At 37.6% G+C, this 26,110-nt stretch overlaps 1 pseudogene; it reads left to right on the top strand.

Annotated features, from left to right (window-relative positions):
- The first annotated feature begins 23,623 nt into the window (after window positions 1-23,623).
- Window positions 23,624-24,209, top strand: LOC129073585 (RNA-binding protein PNO1-like; annotated as a pseudogene).
- Window positions 24,210-26,110: the final 1,901 nt, after the last annotated feature.

Genomic DNA, 26,110 nt, shown 5'->3' with positions numbered 1-26,110 from the left:
AATACAAATTCACTTCAAAAGAGAAGAAAGCCCCTTTCGCAGGTCATCCAATCCAGAGGGCTCCCAGAGATAGGTCCGATGACCTGTGTATTTAAGCTTAGCACTTGCCTGTTACTTCTGGAATCTTTATCCAATGGTTCATTGTCATGAAAATGTTTAGTAATACTGTAACCGAATCCTTTCCCACATAGGAGGTATTACAATGAGCCCTACACCTTCAAGTGGCTCAACTCTTCTCTAACCAGACCTTCACAACTGGTCTAAAAGGTAAAACCATGCAAGCAGGTTATACAGCATTTAGTTATTTTCTTTTTAATATAAAATACCCATGAAGAATCGTGGGTCAAATCTTAATACTTGTTTTCATCATCATTATCACCATCATCATCAATCATCTTACTGAGCCCTTCTTTGTCAGAAATTGCTCTATTTTATGGAAATAAACTCATTTATTTTTTGTCACAACCCTATAAAAGTATTTTCATTCGCATTTGTTCAAATGAAAAAGAAATAAGAATGTATTGATTAATTTGTCTAAAGGTACAAAGTCAGGAGATATCAGAGCATAAATTTGATCCCAGAGAGTCTGGCTCCAAATGCTAAGCCTCTAACCCTACGCTCTGCCGTCTGCACAACCTGAACGGCCCAGGAGGAACCTTGCAGGCCAAAACGCAATGCGGGCCTTTCCAAGGTCAATCTCACTCTTCTTAAGTCTCTTCCTGAGTATCTTTAAAAGATGGTATTAGATGTCTTGTGCTGGTACTAGAATCATTTGAATGCAAATACTTAAAGAAAATAGTATGAGCTTCGAAGTACCCCAGAAGAAAATAGAGTGTATCCGACTTAGCAAACGTGTCTGCACGGTGCTGCAGTCCACGCTCTGTAGTCCAGACAATATTTCCTCTTCGGGCTCTTCATGCTTCGACAGTACCTTACCCTTAGCTGCACTATTAGGCTAATCATGCTGTCTTAGATTTATGGATTTAGCCCCTTGCCTGTCTCACCACAGTGGCAAAGAGAAGAATTTGAGATTTACCTCTTTTTCCATCTCCATACACTAATCTGACAATATTGGTACTCACAAAGTATTGGTTGAATGAATAAACAATGTCATTATCCTCCAGGGATTTACATTATACTACTAAACACAGTAACAGGCTTTCTACTTCCAAATTAAATCCTTTTAAAATGTAATTTAACACAGTGATGTTTCAAGTGATATTACAACTAAAAGATTTCTGAAACCTTGTTGAAATTTCCATTCTTTGATGGCAAAAAAATAATTCACATTCCACATTTTCTATTCAAATAGTTTTATTATGACATTTTTAAAAAGAAAGTACAAGTACTCCTATTGGTAGTTTGAATCCTATGAAGTTGGAAAATAATGTGGATATTTTTTGAGCCTGTAAAATATGTTTTTAAAATTAAGACAGGTTAAATTGCTAAAGTTTCTTTTAATTTATAAAATATGTTTTTAATCAATACCCATATAATTATACACCTACTGCATTTTTCTAATAATATTTTAGAAATATTTTCTTTAAAATTAGGTCAATTTTCAGTGACATCTTTCTGAGAAAGTACTACTGAAGGAATCAAGCAATGAGTGCTACAATCAGAATAAACTCTTTCTCTGCCCTGGCAGCTTTTCCCTTTAATTCTTACAACCCTTCAAATATCCCAGAAATCAAGATTAAATCAGAAAGAATGGACACACGTGCTTACAAGTACCATATGCCAAAAAATCAGCACTGCTGTTTAAATGGATACTTTATTCAGAAGAGCTGCCTCTTGCTTCTGATTTCTGGCATCCCATGCAGAATTTGATTCCACACGATACTCCGTGTCTCAAGGCTGTCTTTTGACTTCTCAGCTCCAGTACCTTCTCAGAGAAATGGTTGAATTTTGTCTTTTAAGGAGAGATATAGTTTTTAGGTAATACAAAAATAATTCAAGAAGCAGCGAAACAATTTTAAAAGTAATGGACTGAGATTCATCAGAACAGGGAGCTTCTAATCTTGGCCCGTTGGTACTAGCCATGTAGCCTGTGGCTGATCTCTAACACCTCGGTGTCACTGCTTGTTCTGCCTTGAACAGAAGGAGTTCTCATTCATTCCAGGTATTTAATGTGCACTGACCACATGCAAGGCATTATGCTGTACTCCATAGTTGATACAATAGGCTCCAGTTTTCTAACTAATAGAAATAACTTGTTCTTTTTGGAACTTAGTTAGAAGTCATTCAATTGAGATAGATATTACTTTCAGAGACCCAGAAATTCCTACATCTTTTCCTGTCAATCACCCATTCTTTCCAAGTTATTCCCAAGAGAATTACACATACAAGGAGTAAGCAACAAAAAAAGAACCAGAGTTTTGTTAGTAAATCAGTAATAATGATAACAACTAAAACATCTAATCACCTACTATGTGTCAGAACTCATACTAAGCAATTTACATGCATCAACTAATTTGATACTCAAAGCAAACCTATAAGAAATACTCCATTTGCATCTCCATTTCTCATAATGAAAAAGTCCAAGAGAATCAAAACAAAACTGAGTCAAAGAGCTAAAAAGCAGCAAACCTCAGGATTTGAATCCACAGCCTGACTTCTTAATGTACACTCATATCAGGCCTTTAACAAGTTAAGGGCCCAATTATTCAATACAGAATTTCACTGTAAGAGTTAAACTATAGCAAATATCTTAGCCTTTGATGTTTACCCTATGAAAGTAAACCCTGTGTCTCAGATAACACTTTTAGAATTCACTCTCCTACAGCCAGGCAAATACCACTATCTTTGGGGCTGCCTGAGTCACTAGGACAGCTTTGTTGTACCTTGTTACAAGGATCAGTGACAATAGTGCCATCTGCTTCCTCCAGTTTCCTTGGAAAGGAGCCCTCAGGTTGTGAAAACAACACTTTTATTCTCTGCCATTGGCCTGGATGATATACTGCATAAAAATGTGACCAGTAGAATCTTCTACTCCTACCTTTGGTTAAGAAATTATTCTCTTTCTTCCACATCATAGGTAGAGAGGACCAAAAGCATGCCTGTGTCTCATGCATCTTTGTAGGTTGGTGTTCTCTGTGAAAAGTCATACTCATATGAGGAAAAATAAACTTTTGTGACTACCTCTCCAGAAATTAGTTGTTCAACTAATTGGAATCTACATGGATGTACATGCTGTGTGGGAAAATGGGACCAAAAGAGTCATCTGGGTTTACAGAACGGGCTCTGCCTCAATTACCCCTCCCCTATATTCACAGAGGTAGTAAAAATAAAAGAGAATAAAAAATAAGAAATAGGAAGAACTGACATAAATTGAGCATTCTTCCCAACTAAGTAGAAGACAATAGAACATAATTACATGAGTTTTGATATGCACATTTGTAAAATATGACTCACTGAGTAGCCTTCTCTCATGGATGTGGGTATAGGAAGAGATAAGAAGAAATAGAAGCTTCCTGGCATAAAACATTAAGTACTCCTATCCCCACATATGTGGAAAGAATACTCTTTCCTTTTCAAAGAGCTTTACTCTCTATACTTTCTTTTATCCTTATGAGAGTAGTGTAAGAAGATAGCCTCAAATCCATACAGCACAATATTGGAAAATTTCTCCAAATACCTTAGTTCAAGATATGCATTCCTTGCTACATAAGTAAGCACACAGCCTACCTATAATTCCTGAAATCAATTCATACATGCTATGTCTTTAAGTCAATGGAGACTTGAGAACATTTTTTAATTCAAATATTTATCCTGTTGATACATTCAAGACAGCCAATGACAACAAACAATGAATAGATCTGAATATGTTTGCCCCTTTATATGAGGATGTTCTCTCAGAATTTCATTGCAGATTTGGAGTCTGACTGAGAATACACTCTTATTAATCTGTTCCTTTGCTTATACAGTCCTCTTGACCTAGAATTTCATCCCCTAAATTTTAATCTGCCTGATATACTCTTACTTAGACCTAATTCAAATGCCCCACCTCTTCTGGGAAGACTTCCCTTGTGGTCCCACATCAGACAATCCATTCTTGGCATTGTTCCCGACTCCATACATACAGACAGGTTCCATCAGAACATAACACATACTATGCTAACTATTCATATGCTTGTCTTCTTTTGAGTTCTGCAAAGTCAGGAAATTCTATTCTATTTTATTCCATGAGGGCCTCAACTGCCTTGTTAAATTAAATTGAATATAAGGTACTATTACATATTTCATAATTGGTAGTGCTGACCACAGCTAGATTCATAGGAAGCTAATCCAAATTTGCAAAAATGTGACATATCTATTTTTATTAAAAATAAGTTATTCATGTTAAGAAACTGTACAAAAATCCACTGCATCCCTATATACTAACAATGAAATTTTTAAAAAAGCGAAATAAAAACAACCATTACTTTTGCAATCATAATGAAAAGAATAAAATACCTACAAATAAACTTAGCAAAGGGTGTAAAGGGCCTATGTACTGAAAACTGCAAAGCATTATTAAAAGAGATTGAAAAACACAAGATTGAAAAGATAGTCCATGTTCATGGATTGGAAGAATCAACATAGGTAAAATGGCCATATTACCCAAAACAATATACAGATTTAATCCAATCCTCATTAAAAGCCCAATGACATTTTTCAAAGAAATGGAATAAAATAATCATAAGATTTGTATGAAACCACAAAAGACCCCCAAATAGCCAAAGCAATCCTGAGAAAAAAAGAACGGAGCCAGAGGTATCACACTAACTTTAAATTATACTACAAAGTGATGATAATTAAAACAGCAAGTTATTGGTAGAAAAACAGACACAGAGAACAACTGAATAGAATTGAAGGCCTAGAAATAAACCCACAAGTATATGGGGAAATAATTTTCAACAAAGGAGCCAAGACATACAATTAAGAAAAGAAAGCCTCTTCAATAAATGGTGCTGGGAAAACTGGAAAGCCACCTGCAAAAGAATGAAACTAGACTGCTATTTGTCCCATATACAAAAATTAACTCAAAATGGATCGAAGACCTAAATATAAGACCTGAAACAATAATTATGTAGAAGATAACATAGATATTAAACATATGGACCCTGGTCTTAGAGAAAATTTTATGAATTCAACCCCAGAGGCAAGGGAAGTATATGCAAAAATAAATAAATGGGACTATATCAAATTAAAAGCTTCTGCACTACAAAAGAAACTGACAACAAAACAAAAAGGCAACCAACCAAATGGGAAATGACATCTGCAAACAGCTCTGACAAGGGGTTAATATCCAAAATATATAAAGAAGGCATACAACTCAATACCAAGAAAACAAACAATCCAATTAAAAAATGGGGAGAGAACCTGAACAGATACTTCTCCCAGAAAGAGATATGTAGGCCTACAGATATATGAAAGATGCTCAACTTCACTAGCTATTAGGGAAATGTATATTAAAGCTACCATGAGATACCACCTTACACCTGTTAGAATGGCTGTTGTCACCTACACAAGTAACAACAAGTGTTGGGGAGGTTGCGAAGAAAAAGGAACCCTCACTCACTGCCGGTAGGAATGTAACCAGTACAGCCACTGTGGAAAACAGTAGGGAAGCTCCTCAAAAAATTAAGAATAAAGTTACCATATGACCCAGCAACCCCTTTTCTGTGTATCTACCAGAAAATTTTGAAAACATTTATTTGCAAAGATATATGTTCCTGTATTAATTGCAGCATTATTCACAGTGACCAAGATAAGAAAACCACCAAAAGGTCCTTTAGTAGATGATTGGACAAAGAAGATGTGATGCATATATACCATGGAATACTACTCAACCACAGGAAAAGATGAAATACTGGCATTTGTGACAACATGGATGGATCCTGAGAACACCATGCTAAGCAAAATGTCAGGCCAAAAAAGTTAAGAACCACATGATTTCACCCATATGTGGGATATAAAACTGAAAGCAACAAGTGAACAAATAAGAAAAACAAACAAAAACTCATAGACAACAATAACAGTATGGTGGTTGGCAGAGGGAGGGAGGTGGAGGGTAGTTTAGTGTAAATGGGGTCAAATATATGGTAACAGATTATATGACTTCAGGCGGTGGGCATACCATGCAATATACAGATCATGTATCATAGAATTGTACACCTGAAACCTATATAACCATATTAACTAACATCACCCCAATAAATTTAGTAAAAGGAATACAAATTTCTAAGATTCCTATAAAAAAAAAGAATTTTGTGAATGGAACCATTTATTTTGTTTTACAATGATTAGTCATCCCACCAGGAATAGCTGAAGTTAGAAACCTCCAACTAGTTTAATAAATATAGTTGTTTTCAATGAAAAATTAAAGGATGAAACTGAACTGTATTTTCAAGACATAATAATACTATGCACTTAAATATCACAGAGAAAGCAAAAGGCTAATTGGAATTTAAACAAATCTTATTTTTGTAGACTACATAGCCTTTAATCAAGAGGTGGAATACAGTATTAAACATTGTAATAAATGTTACCATCTGAGATCTTTGCTTATTAAAGTATGATAAATCAGGTTAACTTTATTAGAATACCAACAATTTTGCACTGTGTAGGAATGCAATTAGCTAAAGCATAAAAATAATCAGGTAAAGCACAGATGATAATGTAATTCAAAATACACTACCCATAGAGTAAAAGCATATTTCAGATGCAACTTATCCAGTGAGATTAATTAATAATACAATATTAGCGCAATCCAGTTCAAGTATGTGAACATCCCAGGAAGTCACCTCAGATTTTAAAACTTGTTTCAGAATGAATTGAAGTATAACACCCTGATAACAATCAAATGGACACTGAATAACTATAAACATAGGATTTTTGAGGTTTAACTTATAAGTATGAAATTTTATTTGAAAATTTATGCTCAATTATTTATTTTGTTATTGTATTAACATGAAAGTTATGTGTAATAATGTCTGCAATTTGTTTAAAAGTCAGTAAAAAGAATTGCAGGCTTTCAAGAATTTTAAAAACTTAATGTCAGTCACCACAACAGAAGCAATTCACAACCTTCTTCAATGGACACTGACAGAATGTCCAACATTGACGTGCTAGGAAATTCCATTTTCTCTGAACTTATAGTTTATCCCAGAAAATTGGTTCATATCACAGGGATAACAAAAAGCTGCAAGTCTCCTACACTGCTTTCTCGTTCCAAGGCGTGTGACACACAGGGGGTCTCCATCTTGAGACGGGCTTGAGGAAGGGGTACAGGGATGTTAGTATCATCCTTATGCAGAGAGAAACAAAAGGTTAACTATTTTTTCTCTCTCAGAAGAAGACATCAGACTTCCAAAGAGGTACTTCAACAAACATGCATTTTCCACAAATGCAAAATTCTGTATGTTCTTTTAGTCAATTTAAAAGGCTAAAATTTCTCACCAAGCTGCAAATCATTTGCATTAAGTGATATTTATGAAGTTCTATATTTGCATAACTATGCATTGAAAATTGATAATAAAAATGTCTAAGGACAGTACTCTCCAGAATTACATTCACATACTAATTTTTAATCATATCAGGAATCATATAAAGATAACTGCAATTATCTGAACAATTGTTACAATCAACATCAAGAGCAATAGTCAAGAATACACACAGTGTCACCAAATACCCAGAATTCAATACCAGCAATTTTTTATGAAATTGTTTGAGGAGAGGTGTTAGTAATACCAGCATTTTTATTCAAGAGTGATAAGATGCTGCCTATAGTCCATTTGCTTATAATTTATAAAAGAATGTGGTAACAAAAGGAGACTGAATTGAAGAAGCTTAGAACATGTTAGATTAAAACTCAGAAGCACCTAGGTTCTTTTAACCTCAGGCCTACTCTGTACGTGCTGCAGCCTTCTTCTCTTTCTTCTGGCTTCAACATAATACTACTTGGTTTCCTACTGAAGGATTATTGCCCAAGTCTTAATGACCACTGTATTATCAGTACCTATTGTATAATTTGAGGCTATCACATTAGCATTTCCAATGAAATGGCTGCTGACTCCAGAATTCTGCCTGAGGGAGCTAAAAATGCACACCCAACATAGGTCATTTCCCTTCTCCCTTTAGAGTAAACAGACAAGCAACAGCCCAGATGTCCTGTCAAGGAACTTACTGTTATATAATGCAAGTGCTCCAATCAATATCTTTTGACGTTTCAGAAGGGGCAGCTCAGTAACATTCCCACCCAGTATGGTCAGTTTCACTGTGTCAACAGTGAAGTTGATGTAAGCACAGTTCATAGGCCAGTGCACTCAGCTGATGATAGACATACCATGTAAAGTGACAGGAGATTTGCCACAGCTGCTTAGAATCAGTAAAATCATGAGTATGAAAAAATTGAGGAGAGATTTCCCAGATTTTAATCCTTGGCAGATAGATACTTTGACTTCCCACTTGTGTCTCTATCTAGGAATTTCTAAACTCTGAACAATGTTATTACTCCTTCATTACGATCTTCTCTTGGACAGAAAAGAAAGAAGATTTGAGCCCTCGTAAATGAAGATGATTTAAATTACTCTTAAACATGCTATGGTAGAAATAAATGAGTACATATAAATATGCCTCCAATTGCTTTATTTTTGCCATAGGGAGATCCTGTGGAAACTTCATAACAATGAAAAGTTTTCCCAGAGAAAAGCAAGTATCTACCTAACGATGTAGATGTAGACTTAAACTGCCCGAGAGATCATTTTTGCCAAGTTGAGGATTAATAGATTTGAATTCAGTCACCCTAATAAAAGATGGTTTTTAATTGTCTTAAAAGTCATACTAACATTTTATTGCAACACAGGTTGAACCTCATTTCTATAAATAGTTCATAATAGAAACTATGGCTCATGTGTTTTCTCTTTTCTACTTTGCAAAAATTGGTAAATTCAGTTCAAGATCTTCAGCTATTAAACAATCATTCTGCTTCTGTACTTAATGTAGGCAATGCCAGAATAATGTGGAAAGGGCATTAGGAAGCACAGATAACAAATAGATCTTTCTTTTAGCCCAGTAAAAGTCCAGCCATTGTTAATATAATGAGAATGGTTTGCCCAACATCAATGTAACCTGGCAGCCAAGGGGAGTGGACTTGAATGCACATGCCTGAACAACGATGACTTCACTGTACTAGTCAGTGGGGGCAGTAGACACTGTTTAGTGAGCATGTGTACTGTGTGACCATCATATTCAAAGTGAGTGAGTAGAGCAATGAATCTGCATCAAATTTTGCATTAAGCTTGAACATTCCTCCACAGAAACTATTGGGATGATTCAGAAGGCCACAACTATGGGTAACTGGTGACTGGCAGCTTCATCATGACAATGTGCCAGCTCATGCATCATGTCTCATGCAGAGCTTTTTGGCAAAACATCAAATAACCCAGGAGACTCAGCCCCGCGACAGCCAAGGTTTGGTACCTTGCAACTTCTGGCTTTTCCCAACACTAAAATCACTTTTGAAAGGGAAGAGATTTCAGTGGATGAGATTCAGGAAAATACAACAGGGCAGCTGATGGTGACTGGGAGAACTGTGTGAGGTCCCAAGGTACCTGCTTTGAAGGGGACAGAGGCATCATTGTCCTATGTACAATGTTTCCTGTATCTTGTATCTTCCTCAATAAATGTCTCTATTTTTCATAGCATGTACCTGGATGCCTTCTAGACAGACCTCATACTTCTAGAAGTGTTATTAATCTCCCAACTCATTGTTTTTAAAAAATGTCCCTCCAAAGTATAATAATGGTACAAATGAAGCTCAAAAACATGTTGGTCACCAAATACCCAGAACTGAATAAGTAATCTAGTTTAATTCAAAATTCAAACCAAAAACATCTGTAAAGTCCCAAAGAGCAAGGCAATCTGGAGGCCACAAAGCACACTGTGTGCTTTAATGAATTACAGCAAATAACCCAAATACAAAGTGCCAAGAGATTTCATTGGAGTGCAGATGAAGCATTAAAAAAGTGAAAGATCATTATTTTTTTTGGAATAACAAGAAAAGTGCCATGAAGGATTTGACATTTGAAATAAATTTGGCACAAAGGATTTTTCTAGAAATTTGTTTAGCTGGTCATTTGTTTCTCATAATAAATATGAAGAGAAGGTAATAAATATGAGGAAATTAAACTTTTTTATAGTCCATAAATATTTTGGGCAAAGAGCAGGCAAAAATCATTCAATTCTTGTACCTGATCTTCTTCTCCCTTTATCTCTTGCTAATACTACCTCATGCATGGTTGAATTTTTTAAAATCTAGCTGAATATAGTTAAGTGGCTAAATATATTTTGATATATTCATACTATAGATACTATACACTGGTTTAAAAACAGATACATTTACATGTGTTTAGACGAATAAATTTCTAGAATATATATTGAATGGAAAGTTACATGTAATGTGATATTATAAATGTCAAAAACAAAGAAGGAGACATTATAATTTATGTAATTCTATTTACCTAAATTCTAAGTCCCTAATAATCAATCTACTTGTCCTTCCAGGTAGTAAATAACTGGAAATCTTGGTATAGACCAACCCAAGGGAGATATTTTTTAACTTTTCAAGACAGGATTCAGCCCCAGGAGCAGTTAACCCTGAGAGAGTCAACAACTTGCATAGGGTGGCAAAGATTCCAGGATGGGAGTGTTACTAATCACTCTATCTGAATATAGGTTCCTATAGTGGCCTGGAAGGTAGAGAGTGCTCCAGCTCCATGTGGGACATTCAGCTCAGCTCCTGCTAAGCACTCTACAGGCCATTGGCAAAGCTCCTTGAGTAACCCAGAGAGACAATGACCTTTTTGTCTTGAATCCTTCTCCTTCTCATTCCCACAACTTGCAAGTACACTGTCCATCATGTGTCCAAACTGCTTCATTTTAAAAAAATCATGTTACTGATATCGAGCAGAAGGAAAGGAGGATGATTCAAAAAACTGCTCATAGACCAGCACTTGTAAAATATATTCTACAGAATACTAGTCTTGAGATTTTTCTCCATTTACAAAGAGATCCAGGTTTGGAAACAAGGAAGTATAACCCTGGCTTTGAGAGTCACAATTCACATACATATACATTTAAACATATTAAAAGTTCTGAGAATCATGGACCAACAGAATCTGTTACACATTGTTTAATTTCTCTCTAAGCTCCACTTCTATCTGCCTCTTAAATATATCCAAAGGCACCTAAGCCTTCACGTATCAAAACTGAGTTTATGGGTTACAGCCCCAAATCTGATGTTCTTTGGATGACTTCTAAAGTGGGCAAGTTATTCATCTAGTAGTGCAAGTCAGAAAGCTTGATTCCTTTCTTTCTCTCATCTTACATCAAATCCTGTTCATTATACATACAAAAAGCCTCTCACTTCTGCACATTTTTCTCAATGTCTGCCATCCCCATTATAGTACATTAGAGTACATACTATACTATCTTTTACCTCAACTGCTATGTCCCCCTGCCTATACTTCCACAACCATTCTTGCCATCTCTACTAGCCCGTTAGGCAGTCTTAGCAAATTACCACAGACTGGGTGACCTAAACAACAGAAATTTATTTTCTTATGGTTCTGGAGGCCAGAGGTCTATATTCAAGGTGCTAGTAAGTTTGGTTTCTAGTGAGATGTATCTTCCTGGTTTGCAAATGGACACGTTCTCACTTTCCTCTTCTCTGTACAGCTGACGCAAAGAAAGGATTCTGGTGTCCCTTTCTCTTCTCACAGACATCAGTCCTATCAGATTAAGGCCCCACCCTTATCATTTCACTTAACATTTATCACCTCTTCGTAGGCCCTATCTCCCCATATAGTCTCATTTAGGGGTTAGGTCTTCAACATAAAATTTTACAATTCAGTCCGTACTACCTCTTCCACTCTGATCTCCATATTGTAATCTGTTATTTTGTAAATGAAAAGCTGATTTTTCCACTCTTTTTCAAAAGTTGTCTTTTAAAAAATCACTGATGCTTTGCTCATTCTGACCTCTACTTACCTCACCAACCATTGTGTGTACTTCCTCTACACTAACTTTCTTTAAATTTCTCAAAAGTCATGTTTCTGTTTATTTCTCGTCTTTTGTACCTGCTGCTCCATTCCTGCTTTGCTGACTTTCCTCTTCTCCTGGGAGCCCTTCTTTGGCCCCTAACTACTACAGAACTATATATGACTTCCTAGGAAGCTCTACCATAATGTACTATACTTTTTATTCACTTTATACTTTTTATAATATATCTACAAATATATCAGAATATATTTGGGTAATTAGTTGATTAATGTCTTGGTCCATTCAGGCTGCTATAACAAAATAGACTGGCTGGCTTATAAACAATAAAAATCTATTTCTCACAGTTCTAAAGGCTGGAAGTCCAAGATCAATGCACCAGCATGGCTGGATGAAGACACTGTTCCCCATACATAGCCAGCACCTGCTCACTGTGTTCTCAGATGGTGGAAGGGGCTAGGAATCTCTGTGGGGTACCTTTTTTAAGAATGCTAACCCCATTTTTAAGGGTCCTTCTCTAATTACTTAATTACCTTCTAAAGACCCCACTAAAGACCCCAATCTAATACTATCACATTGGGCATTAGGATCTCAGCATATGAATTTGGAGGCACAAATATTAAGACCATAGCGATTAGTGTCTGTTCCTAACTAGACCATAAGCAACATGAAGCAGCAATCGTGTCCATTTTGCCCATTGTTATATCTACAGCGTCTTGCATTGGTTCCACCACATAGTGAATGAATAAATGGACCCACAATTCTTTTAATTTACTTGATAACTGATTGTAAGGCCTACTTACAAATATTTTTTGTTTAACTAGTATTATGCAAAACACACTTCAGGAAACATGCCAACAAGCTAAACTTTTCTGGGATAAAGATATAGCATGGCAAATATAGCCATAGAAAATTTTTCTAAAATCTAGAATCTGGAACATTATATAGCCGTGGACATGAAACAGAAGAAAGCAGAAATCTGATTAGGAGAGTTTTAGACAGATTCTTGAAAAATTTCAGATGCATTCTGAAAGGACCTCTTTCCCTCTTCTTCTCACGTCAACTGGTTAACTCTATGATCAGAATTTAAGTCCTTATTTCTCAAATATAAGGACCGGTATGTGTGTGGTTCAAATTAATTAACGATATGTTTACTTGGCTTTAACAATAAATTAATATTATCATCTGGTTGCTATGAATGTACATGTGTGTAATTATAATAAAGGTGCATGTGCCTGGCTCTACATATAGAAAACTTTTATAATACTAGGGGAACTTTACAAACAAAAGATTTTCTGGAAACCATGATCTGTGCATCAAATAGTGATTTTTTATAAGCTAATCTTAAAGGTCCTGCCATCTGAGATATTATGATTCTACTTTTTCATGCTTAAGAATTAACACCTAAAAAAGATGGGTGGTATCTGAAATTGTAGAGAGATGTCATCAGGGATGCTTTGGACAACAAAGGTGATATAAGATCCACTCATGTAAACACCAAGAGAATGAAAGAGCTGCCATTCATATATGTAAATTGAGCTTACTGATGTCTAATTTTAGAATACTAATGTAAATTCTATTCTTCAAAAGTATCTAAGGATTAATTTAAAAAGTGGTAGAGAAGAATAAAGTTTAAGTAATGAAATGTTAATGTAAAACTATGAGTCATTTACACCAACTTATGGTATATTATTGTCTCTATTGAATCATCAGGTGGTGGAGAGATCTGGAACTTAAGATCACAAAACCTCATTAATTTGTTTTTTGAAACTCAGTATAATTTGTATTCAGTTGATTACAAAGTTTCCCTTTATATAATCCATCATAAAAGGGCTTGCTAAGCAAATGAATATCATATACAAGATTACAGAGATGTTTATCCTTCTTAAGTCAAACTGTTCAAGTACTTAAAATCATTTGCATATAAGCAATTAATAGGCTCAGTACAAGAGATACTTATGTATTCATTAAAGCAATTAATGTGGGACTCTACTTGGCAAGGCTTCAGGTATGATTAAACATATATTATATAAAAATGGTTTAATATAAGCATTAAGCATTTAGAAAAGTTTTATTAACCAGTTAATAGTAGTGTTTTATTTCATTATTTCTAATTTCCTCATATGTATATGCATATTTTATTTCACATTTATTCTTAAAACTGAAAAATCAAGTTCAGTTTTCTCCAAATATCCCTTCGTTCAGAACTTTTAAAAATTCTTACTGGCCTTGCTATACTTATTTTAAACTAATCTTTCAATGAAGGCAATTACCACACGGGCTGAGCTGGAGCAAGCCCCACAGAAGCAGCCTGCAGCAAATGGGGCCCCTCCCAGCCACCACCTGTTCAACCAACAAGTCCACAAGGCAAGATGATAAGTCTAATAGCCCAGATGGGATCCTCTGGGCATTGGGAAGTCCCTGAAAATAAGATGTCCATAGAAAGTGTCATCTATGTTGTTCAAAACATTGTCTTAAAAGACCTTAATGCTTAGAATGACTTAAACTTTCATGATAAACCATCAGAGTATTCCAATCGTAAAAGAGAACAACAGGCATTAAAAAAAAATGGCTAAGGTTGAAAAAAATCAGAGCCAGTCTAGAAAGAAAAGCAGAAAATGGGCCTAAATAAAACTAAACACACATCAAAGCAAGCTATTGAGCTTTTTAGTCCCCGTAGAGATGTGCATTTTGACAAATTAGGTGAGAGATATCAGCTTCAAAAAGCCTGACACTGTCTCACATTTAATTGTTCAAAATTAGTCTCCTCATGGGCATTAACTTAGAGTGAGTTTTCTGGAAAAATGAAACAAAAACACTTGTGTGTTTAGCATTCTCCCTCCCTTCCTCCTTTCTTTCTTTCCTTCTTCCTTCCTTCCTCCCTCCCCCCCCATCCCTTCTTCTTGACTTCCTCCCTCAAAGATATGTTATGTTTCCCTGAAATGGAAATGTGTTCAGGTCTGTAGCATCAATGATGAATCAAAGCTCTGCAAAGGTGGGGTTTTATATCAGAAAAATGAAGTAGACTCAGTGAAAATTGTGTGTCATAAGTAGAATTTGTGAAAAGACTTGTAAGCTACAAATGCAAACATTATAATTCTCATGCAGGGGTGTTCAATAAATCTCTGCTGATAAAGAATCCCTGAGTGTTCACTAAATTTATAATATCTTTCCTGTCAGTTATCACTGGCAGATGCCATTGGGCATTTTGTCTAAAAATTAATTCAATAAATTTAATGCTCATCAAGAAATCAATTAAAATGAAAGCTGCCTGCAGGCGAACTTCTTCCCTAGATGTTGAGGATGGGTTGTTCTTTTCAGATCACATGTACTTCTGTGTTGATTAAGCAATTCTCAGAAGTTGTAGGTAGTTCAGGATTATACACACAACTGCCACAGAACGCTAATAAGTTCCCCAAGCAAAATCCTATCACCTCCCCTTCCCTGAGACATCAGATTAGAAATGACAATACTGGTGTTTCAAGGAAAAAATAATGCCCTGGCCAGTGGGGCTCAGTTGTTTGGAGCATTGTCCCGTAAGAAACCAAAAGGTCGTGGGATTGATTCCAAATCAGGGCACATGCCTAAACTGCAGGTTCAGTCCCCAGCTGGAGCACGGACAAGGGGCAACTGATCAATGTTTGTCTTTGGCATCACTGTTTCTCTCCTTCTCTCTCTCTCTCTCCCTTCCCCTCTTCCTAAAAATCAATAAGCATGTTCTTGCATGAGGATAAAAATAAATAAAATGAAAAAAATGTTTTTGTTTTTTTACTATAGAATTATAATCAATGACTGCATACAAATGTTGCCCAGGGGAAACAGTGAAATACCTATGTTCTTGGTGAGAATGTTTTTTGCTAATAAACAAAAAATATAAGGGCCTTAGGCAAAGACAAGTGTTCTGATATGAATGTAAATCATCATTGCTCGGTTGCAAGCCCCTCAACTAATATTTGCATAGCGTCCAGCCACTTATATATATATTCTCATATTTGATATCAAAGCAAACCTATAAAGTTGTATTTTGTCATTATTGCCAATTTATACACAAGGAAATAGAATCAAAAGATGATATATGACTTTTTCAAGCTCATAGACCAAGCAGAGGTAAAGCTGGGCTCAGACTCAGTTCTTCTGAACCCAGATAATCTGCTCTCTCCATCCATCCAAGCTGTCCCTGTGTAACAGTTCTGTAGGACGTTAGAAATTACAAAATAATTTCAGACTCTGTGCAAGTTCAGTAATCTTCAGAATGAAGATTTTAGTATTCTCAGAATTCTGGGTTGAGAATTTAAAGTGGATCCATTAAGCATGAGAAGGTCAGTAGTAAAGCCTTCTCTTTGGGTTCAATTCCTCTGCATAGAAATCTAAGACTATCAATTTATTTAGAACTCTAACACTTAGAGCCTATTTTTTTAAGTGTTCTGCTCCTCTAGGCTTGGTTCAAGTGCTACACTTATAGCAAAGCAGAATCATAGACTCCATATCAGGCATATTAATTTAGACTCTGCATTTTACAAGGTCCCCAGGTGATCCACATGCACATGAGAGTTTAGGATGCAGAGCTCTGGCCTAAAGCTTGCTGGAATTTCTATTCTGGTGAACCCGGGGCCCTGCAACCATCAGAAGTTTGGGACTATAGATCCAATACCTCCCGCTAGATTGCCTCTAGATTTAGCTTCTCACTCGATGCTCACATGCATGCCAGCACATTTCCTGCTCAAAGGAAGGAGGAGAGCCCTGTGGTCAGCCAGAGCAAAGGGACACAGCGCCGACACTGGGCGAATGGGCACTTTCTGCAAGAGAACATTGAGGGAAGAGCATTAGAGAATTGGCAGAGCATTTTAATACATTAGAAGTATCTTTGCTCAGAAACAATGGTTTCTTGATTATTTCCCTCATTAGCAAAGAACTGAAGTACTACATGTTGGTCCCAGTCCAATACAGCCTTGAAGATTAGCTCTGAGCATCAGCAAAATATACCACATGAGTCATCTGGAAGCTTCAGTATGTGCTGAAAACTCTGACACTGGAACTTAAAGATACTTTACATCTAATTATAATACGCTTTTTAGATGAAGCATATTATCCTGAAATGTTAATTTGCCTATGGAAAGCAAATAAAATTAGCAGCCTGCTTCAGGTTTCAAAAGTTTCTATCAACAAAATATAACTAGAAGTCAACAGTGATTTTAAAGATTTGTTCTCAGAGTCATACAATCGTGGAGCTGGGAGTGAAGTAGATATCTTGTGTTGCAATGAAGCGGTGAATAACCAGGTAGAGCATCAAGGCCAGGTGTCGCATGCCTTTAGGAATTATAAAATCTGGTGTCAGCATTCAATTAAACTGGAAGGTCCAAAAGACACAGTGTTGCAGTCAATTTCCTGTGGCGGTAAAAACAGACCCCTACTGATGCCCCACCCAGCATCTTAGCTCGCTGTCTTAGCAACCACTTAAATCCACTCTAACTGTAAAGGTTCACCATGTAAACAACGTGGCCCAAATCAAACAAAATTCTGCTCAAATTGAAAAATAAAAGGTCTTTTTAAGAAAACAAAAAGAACAGCAGGTATGAAAAGAAAAAAAGTCCCAAGAAGAAGCCCTGATTGAAAATAACCATTTAATAAATGCTTGCTTGAAGATTTTGAATGAAGGAAACAGTGAGTCAATGAAGACAGTGATCACTGCCACTCCCATACCAGGTTTCTATCTAGAGTCCTCTTTTCTGATCAAATTTTGAGGGTATTTTTGCTTTAGCTATCATACCCTCTTACAGCAGTGATGAGGCTCACCAACGTTAGTAACATGGAAAAATTATCTTCCATGCATTCACACTGGAATGGGTAGCATACACAAAATACACAACTCTTTTATCATTCCAGCCTATTTTAGGGATCTGAAGTGGAATCGGTAATGCAGAAAATGTAGAAGTAAATTTAAAATTGTCGCAAAACATCTCCCAGTGCAGCAAAGCAGGTGCCCTGAAAGAACGCATCAAAGCTTTGTAACTGAAGGAAGGATTGCAAGCTGGGGGCACATCCATGGATGCCCAGGCCGCAGGCAGAGGAATGCTGATGAAACTAAAGTCTTTGGGGCCACATCGACACACCGCTATCTAGCACCAGCCGTGATATCACCTTAGAAACATGAGATCCATATCTATGTACATACACACACTTCTAAAAACTGTAAATCTTTCAAGAGCCATCACAAAAGTCAGGATTGGAAAACTGTTAATATCAAGAAATGTTTACCGAGAACCTGCTAAGTATAAGGCACTCAGGAATATTGCTGGTAAAAATAAGAAATCTGCATTAGCTGTAAAAGCAACCATATTCATAAGTACTTCTTTATGTTCCACTTCAATTACTTTTGAAATTATATTTAGTTGGAGAAAACGATCTCCTCACTACCACTTACACATTTTTACATGAATCCAACTCTATCAGCCACAGGATAGTCCTTGTTAAGTAAAGAATAGTTAGTTCTTTTTCTAAAATGGATGCAGTAATTTAAAAGAATAGTAGCCATCATCTCTCAGGGGCAGAAATGAGTTAGCAAAAGTAAAGTCTCTCAATGAGAACCTCCAACATGTGATATTAGAGATATGGTGCCCTTTGGTGAGGAGTTAGAGTTGAAATGGCAGGTGAAGCTGACCTGAAATTTACCAGAAAGAAGAAATCAGAGCACTGGGTGTCCCCATACATCAAAGCAGAAATATTATGAAGGTAATAAATTATGATAAAATGTGTAGCTCTAGTGCAAGCACATAAAAGCATTAAAAAAATTACCAGTGAGAGTGAGTTTATGATTCATCCACGACAACATTCAGGCTCTAAAAGCAATAGCGTGTAAACGCTCACTGTTGAGCTGAAAAGGAAAGCAAGGTCCTGTCCCTAGGATTGCGCATTGTACACTTATTTCAGCGACGGGAAGTGATCTTCTGGTAAAGGTCGTCCCCAGGGCGGGGACTTGTGTTACAACAAACATTGTTAGTTAACAAAACTGTTTGTAAATCTGGTAGTAAATCCAAGGCACAGAAAATATACAAACCAGTAGCCATGACGTTTTTTGGTAGATTTCATGTTATAGATGTATTATCAAGGCATGGAAAGGGAAAGGAAGAGAGGAGGGGAGGAAAGGCAGGAGGTGATGGGGGGAGAAAGGGGAGTCATTCATGAGTTCTCCAGTGATCCCTGAATTTCTACATTAAATTCAAAATAAAATGTCCAACATAAAGAAATTTAGGCCAACATAATTATTAACAAAAATGAAATAGTCTATTATAGAGTCAGCTTATTATTTTTTTAAGTTTAATTCCATAGCTAAGAAGTGTGGCCCCAGAGGACATAAACTTGAAATGAAAATAATGCCTTTATTAGACTATACAGGTGCAGCATATTACAGCAAAAGATGACATTGCTGAAAGGAGTCGCTTTGAAGTGATAAGGAAAAATGAACAGGGGAGGAGAAGAAAAGAAATGGAGCAGGAGTAACATTTTTGAGTAACTTAAAATTAAACGCGAAAGGGCAACAGGCGCTCTTGTCAGGTGGAGGTGTTTGGGTGGCAGACAGTAATGTGAGAATCGTAAATAATTTGCAAACCACAGGTCTGCAAGCATGCACAGCTCTCCTCTCTTATGACTGTTAATCAAGATTTCTTCTTCCCCCCCCCCCCCCCATGGAGAAAAACAAATTCAGAAAAGTCAGTTTCATGAATCCCTGACATCAGGAACAGTTTGGTCCCTGCCAATGACAGCCGGTCACAGGCAAACCACACGCAAAATCAGGCAAGAGCTGCATTGTCTCTCATGGTGACTCCATTTGGTAACACCTTTCCTGGAGCCTGTCTTTCAGGAATAGTGTGACTGCCCCCTTTTCTAGGCTGTGTCTCGGATTTAGCTACTGTCACCGCCCCCCCGCCGGCCCCCCGCCGACCAGGGCACAGTCCCAGGCCTGCAATTGCTGTCCTGCAGCCCTGCCCGGGGTCTACGCTGGCAGTGGTCTGTACCTGTCATCTCCCCTCTCATACTCGTAAACACAGTGTGTACTGTGCGCCAGGCATTTGTACATATATTAATCCCTTTTAAATGTTTTACCTGAAAACAGCCCTATAAGGTTGATACTATTAAGACCCTCACTTTAGAGAGGAAGAACCTGAGCACAGAGACAGTAAGGACTTGGCCAAGACAAGGAGGGGAACGAACATTTTGCCACCCCAAAATGTGTCTTTTGGGATATTGATTTTAAGGCGTTATTAAAAAACAAAAGACTCAGAAAAGAACCGTTGACCCTTCCCTTTCAGCCTAAAGGAATTCATATAGAAAAACTGCTTCAGAAAGGGAATCTGATTATAATTATCTTAGCATATTCACCTTAGCATACGAATTAGCATGTAGGTGATGGGACAGGAAGAAATACTGCAAAGCCTGTTTCCCTCTGTGTCCCATTGTTTCTGGATAGCCCAGCAAGAATTTGTTTACCATGTTTGCTCTTCCTCTTACCTGTGAATTGCCTACTTTCTCCTGGGAATCCCAGACCCCCTGCCCCACTTCTGTGTCCAGCAGGTCATAGAAGCCTCAACTGCCCAATAGGGGTCACATCCTTATTAACCCCTGAGTGTATATTTGTTTAATAAACTGAACATATATTCCTGCTAACCTGTCTCTGTTCATTTGATGATCAGACCAGCTAGAAGAGCTTAGAGGGCAAGGGGAAAGTTAATTTTTTAGGCCTCCATCTCATACACCGAGGAAGGGATTTGAATTCAGAAATGTCTGTCCCCACAGTTCTCTCTCAACAATGACATTATACAAGGCGAAACCCCAAATGGAATTTATTTATAAAAAATTGTGTATTTATTCTCACATGTTTAAATTTCAGTCACCTTCAAAGTATTCTCCATTAGGTGCAAAACCCTTATCATTTTTTTTCCACTGCTCAATACAGTTTTTGAATTTGTCTATTTTGATGCTTTTTAGTGCTTCTGCTGTTTTTTGCTTCACCTCTTCCATATCGGCAAAACATTTCCCTTTGAGAAGTTTTTTGATGTGGGGAAACAAAAAGAAAAGTTGCTCAGGTCGAGATTGAGTGAATAAGGAGGGTGGAACATGGGGGTCATGCCATTTCTGGTCAAAAACTGAACACTCAGTGCAATGTGGGCAGGTGCACTCGTAAATCACCAATCATGAAATGGGCAAATGTGTAGAAAGAGACATCAAAAAAATTAAAGCCAAACACAGTCTCTCACAACACCACTAGCTGATACGCTAATACAGATGGGTTCCTAGAACACTCACCTAATGGGGGAAGCCTGTACTACAAGGGGCCTGCCCTCCAGAAGATAATTCCGTTTGGGGGGCTCCCCCCTTGTACAGCACCTGTTTCTTTTCAAGTTTTCATTCATTCAATAGACATTTATTTTAGCATTATAATGTGTCAGTTATGCTATGTGCTGGGGAATAAGTACATCAGTAAGTAAAAGAGATACAGCACTTTTTCTTAGGAGCTAAAGTTAAGTTGGAGTGATAGACGATGCACAGGTGATCTAGTATACTATCACTACTGTAAAAATGTTCTAAGAAAAAAACAAGGTGTGGTCAGAAGTAATGACAGAAATAATAAAAAAGAGCATAATATTTGGCCAAGACTTGAGGGATGAGAAAGAGTCAGCCACACAATGAGTAGCAGGGGCGAGCCTTTCAGGAAGAAGGAAGAACGTGGGCAAAGACTCTGAGGGAGGAAAAAGCTCCACATTTCTAAGAACTTAAAGGGCGGTTGTGTGACTAGAGCAAGGAAGATGAGGAGAAAGAGGTTTGTTTAGAAAAGAGTAAATCAGAATATGCAAAACATCAGTCTATGGAGAGTTTTCATTTTTTGAAAAGTGCAATGGAAAGCCATTAACAAGGGTTTTTTAAATATTTTTTTAGTTGACCATATTCCTTATGCTGTACTTTACAACCCTGTGACTGTTTTGTAACTACTAATTTGTATTTCTTAACTCCTTCCCCTTTTTCATCCAACCACCCAAACCCCCTCACACTTAGGAACTGTCAAAATGTTCTTTGTATCTATTAGTCTGTTTCTGTTCTGCTTCTTTTAAGCTGTGGAGGACTTTTTGTATATGTGTTTGTGTTTTTAAAACTGTCTGCTTTGTGGAAAATGGATTGGAGAAACAAAAAGCAAACATGAAAAGACAAAAAAGAAGCCTGTTGTAATAGAAACATCTAGAAGTGGAGGTTACATGGTCATGCTGGAGATGCACATTCAGAATGTATTTTAGAAACTGAGCTGACAAGATTTGGCATTGGAGTGAATGCAGAGGATGAATGAAAGGCAGGATTTAAAGATATCTCCCATGATGAATGTGGTACCATTTCCTGAAATGGGAAAGATTGGAAGGGAAACAGTTGAAATGGGGAGCTCAATTTTAAATGTGTTATATGTACTTGAGTCTCCACCTTTCTGTACAATCAACATATAATTTAACTATCCCCAGGGTGAAAAATAATAATAGAACCCTCAGAAATATTTGGGAATCTGGGAGAATAAGAAATCCATTCTCTCCCTGGGCAGGGGCTCTGAAGAGAAACTAAGTCCCAGAATTCCCAGCACTATGCAGAGCCCCCTGGTATAGCTGCAATAGAACGTTTGTGCTCTAGCAGAGAAATTGAGACAGCCAGAGGAAAGGCAGCCAGCCAGGAACGGCATGGGACAGAAGCCCACTGACCTTGGACCCTAGAATGATACCAAACAGCTGAAAGGGGAACCTTCAAGTATCTTATGGTTGTGATGAGGGACACCCCTATGGCAGAGAATTTTGCAGCCAGCCATCAAACGGTCACACTGACACCTCCGATGATGGCAGCAGGGAGCAAGAGTCGAAGGCCAAAGATCAGAAAGAATGAGTGACATCCCAGCTTATGGATGCCTGTATGACAGAAAGGACAGCTTGGACCCGATGCCTTCCTCTTGTGCCAGAACAGAACACTGACACCACTTTGAGGAGAAAGCAGGGAAGGAGGAAATTTTGGAATTAACTCAGTGTATATCTAAACAGGATAAAGAAAGCGTGAAGGCGACTGAGTTTATCCGGCAACTATTGCACTGACATGTTTTGTCTTTAGGCAGAATATGGATTGTTGAGTTTTAAAAAGTAGCTATTTCTTTAAACATCTAAGTAAAACTTACTTGGAAATTTGTACTGAAAACAGTAAAAAGCTCATTGGCCTTTTCCTTCAGTTGCCTCCACAATCTCTTGGGAAGTTTCTGGGGGTTTCTGTAATATCCAGTATCACACTGACTCATGAATGACTCTACCATTGTTGTTGAGTTTATTCAAGGACTACTCCTCGTTGTATTCATAGGGTTGGGTCCTCTTTGCAAGGATCTCAAAGTAGGGGGCTTGGACTTTAATATCTTACACTAACTTGAGTCCTGTAGCTTTTCACTTTGTACTCCTCAAACCTTTTTGCTAAACACACCCACATCCACCACAGCACTCCGACATGTGTTTAACAGGAATTATGCTGAGAGACAAATACATAAAAAACAGATGATGGGGCCTGGATATCCTCGGGAATGGCAACCCTAATGGAGGCACACAGCACCCGGGCTCAGGACAGTGTCACCCAGGTCACCCATAAGGGTGGCTGGCAGGTGAAGGAATAGCAGGCTGATGAGGTGTCGGTAGCGGGGGAAGGTGGGGACTCATGCCACATGGACACAGAGGAGGCCCACCCATGAAGAGGCCCATCTTCCCACCCCTCTCCAGGATGGGAGCTGGATGAGAAAGGAGAAACCGGGAAAACTCCAGTCCTAGCTAACAGATACACACCAGTAAGAAAACTGGTTGAAGATATTTACTCCTATTGTAGAACACTTAGGACTTCAGATATGCTTTACCTTGAAATTGAGGAATGTAGAAATCAGGACTTGTAAAGAAAGCAAGGATGTTAGCGTTCTGACAAAAGCAGCTGATGCCGTGAACACCTTCATCCTCGGGTTCTAGGTGGAGGATGCACTTGCCCTCATTAGGGTGGATTCTTAGTCTTTTGAAATTACAGATGTGAATCCCCTAAATGGAGACCACCTGTCAAGGGCAATAGGGAAAATCACTATTGGCAAAAGAGGAAAAACCCAGTTCGCCATAGAGAATGTGACATAAGCATAGAAAGCTTTAGCTGATGTGAAATTTCACATCCTTGGCTCTTCCCAAAACATCAGGATGGCAAGAGCTGCCATTCACAACCTCATTCTAGGAAATCCTCCATCAGAGGTTTATGGCAATGTTCAAGCTGTGGCAAGCAGAGCAGCAGATCAATTCTGATTTCAAATCAGAGACATTATTTCCTGTCACTGTACTCTAGGAAAAAAAAAAAGATCTTACCCTTTCTGAGTGGACACAAGAAACCATGTGAAGGTTTTTTCAATCACTTTAAGCCTCAGTCCCTTCTTCAGTTTTCAGCAGAAGCAGAAGCATAAGCAGAAAGGAAAATTTGATAGTATTCATTCAACAGCTTTGAGTATAATTTATCAAAATTCAGTACTATTATTATACTTAAATATTAATTATAATTTATTATTATTTTTTATTTTAAATTACATGTAGCACATTTACATAGTTTCTACATCTCTCATACAGAAATGTATACAGAAAATTCATACAGAAATGTATAAATTTATAAATTTATAAAAATTTCTTCTCTATGAGTTGTAATTAAAGAAACCCTCTCTGAACCATGACCGTAATCCTGGACAGTGTGCGCCTGCTCTAGAATCAGGCCATAAGCAGCAGTTTGGCCACACTGTGTGAACTAAAATGGCTAATCTTTGTACCTGTTTTGCCACTTGTAAGATTAAAATTAGAGGCTTATATCACAAGGTTGTCAAGAGCGATGACAATAAATAAGGATCATATACTCCTGCACTCAAACAGTAAGGCTTCATTACTAGATCAAAGTCAAATTCCCTTCAGAATAAACGTTCCTCCAAATAAGACTCTTGGTCCTCCTGGGAAGGAACTTCTGGCAAGCCCACTAATTTATTATTTATACTCATCTGTCCAAATCTCACTTGGACTCAAGCCCAGACACCACCTACACAATTAAGTGACATACGTCTTTGAAATTTTAGCCCAGGTGGGAAGCAGATCAGCAACTGGTTAAACCATTTGGAAAAGGATTTTGATGCACTAGGTGTTTATGGTTACTCTCACATTACAGAGTTTTCAGGGAAGCCACTAAAGCCCATGAAGGCTGCCACCTTAGCCAGCAATGGCATGCTCATGTAACCTGGTCTACTGATTCTTGAATAACCAGAGAAGATCTAAACTTTATTTTCTCCTCTTCCTCCTCCATCTTAGTCTGTTCAGATTGCTATAATAAACTCCTTAGATAGCTTATAAATAACAGACATTTATTTTTCTTAGTTTTAGAGACCAGAAGTCCAAGATCCAGATGCCAGTACGGCCCAGTTGTGGAGGGGACCTTTCCTGGACTGAAGACTCCTGACTCCTCATTATGTCCTAACATGGCGAAATAGAGCAAAAAAGTAGGTGCTCTCATAACTTCTATAAGGGCACGAGTTCCATTCATGAGCGTTCTACCCTCAGGATCTCATCTAATCCTAAGTATCACCCAAAGGCCCCACCTCCTAATACCATCAAATGAAAAGGAGACGTTGAACCTCAGCTCAACATATGAAGTTAGGGGGACACAAACACTCAATCCATAACACCCTCTTTTTTCCCCTCCTTCTTTGCCTCTAATTCTTTAAGGTAGGATTAATGTGGTAGTTTAAAAAGCACTTCCGGACTCATTCATTCAACAAAAATTTATGGGAGGCCTATTATATGCCAAGCCCTGGTTCTAGATTGTTAGTAAAATATCAGAAAAGAAAGTGAATGAGGTCATTGAGCGGATATTCTAAAGGTGAGGAGGGGAGGATCGGGGCTGGTGGCTGGAAGGGCAGTGCAAGAAGGGCAGTGTGTGCCCTAAACAATACAAAAATAAATAATCTCATGTTATGGTTAAAATAATCCAGGTTTACCTGACAGAGAACAAGTGA

This window comes from Pteronotus mesoamericanus, unplaced genomic scaffold (assembly GCF_021234165.1).
Source record: "Pteronotus mesoamericanus isolate MK-2021 breed Mesoamerican mustached bat unplaced genomic scaffold, CSHL_Meso_final contig_42, whole genome shotgun sequence".
Classification (NCBI taxonomy): domain Eukaryota; kingdom Metazoa; phylum Chordata; class Mammalia; order Chiroptera; family Mormoopidae; genus Pteronotus; species Pteronotus mesoamericanus.
This window is presented reverse-complemented; position numbering and strand designations above follow the sequence as displayed.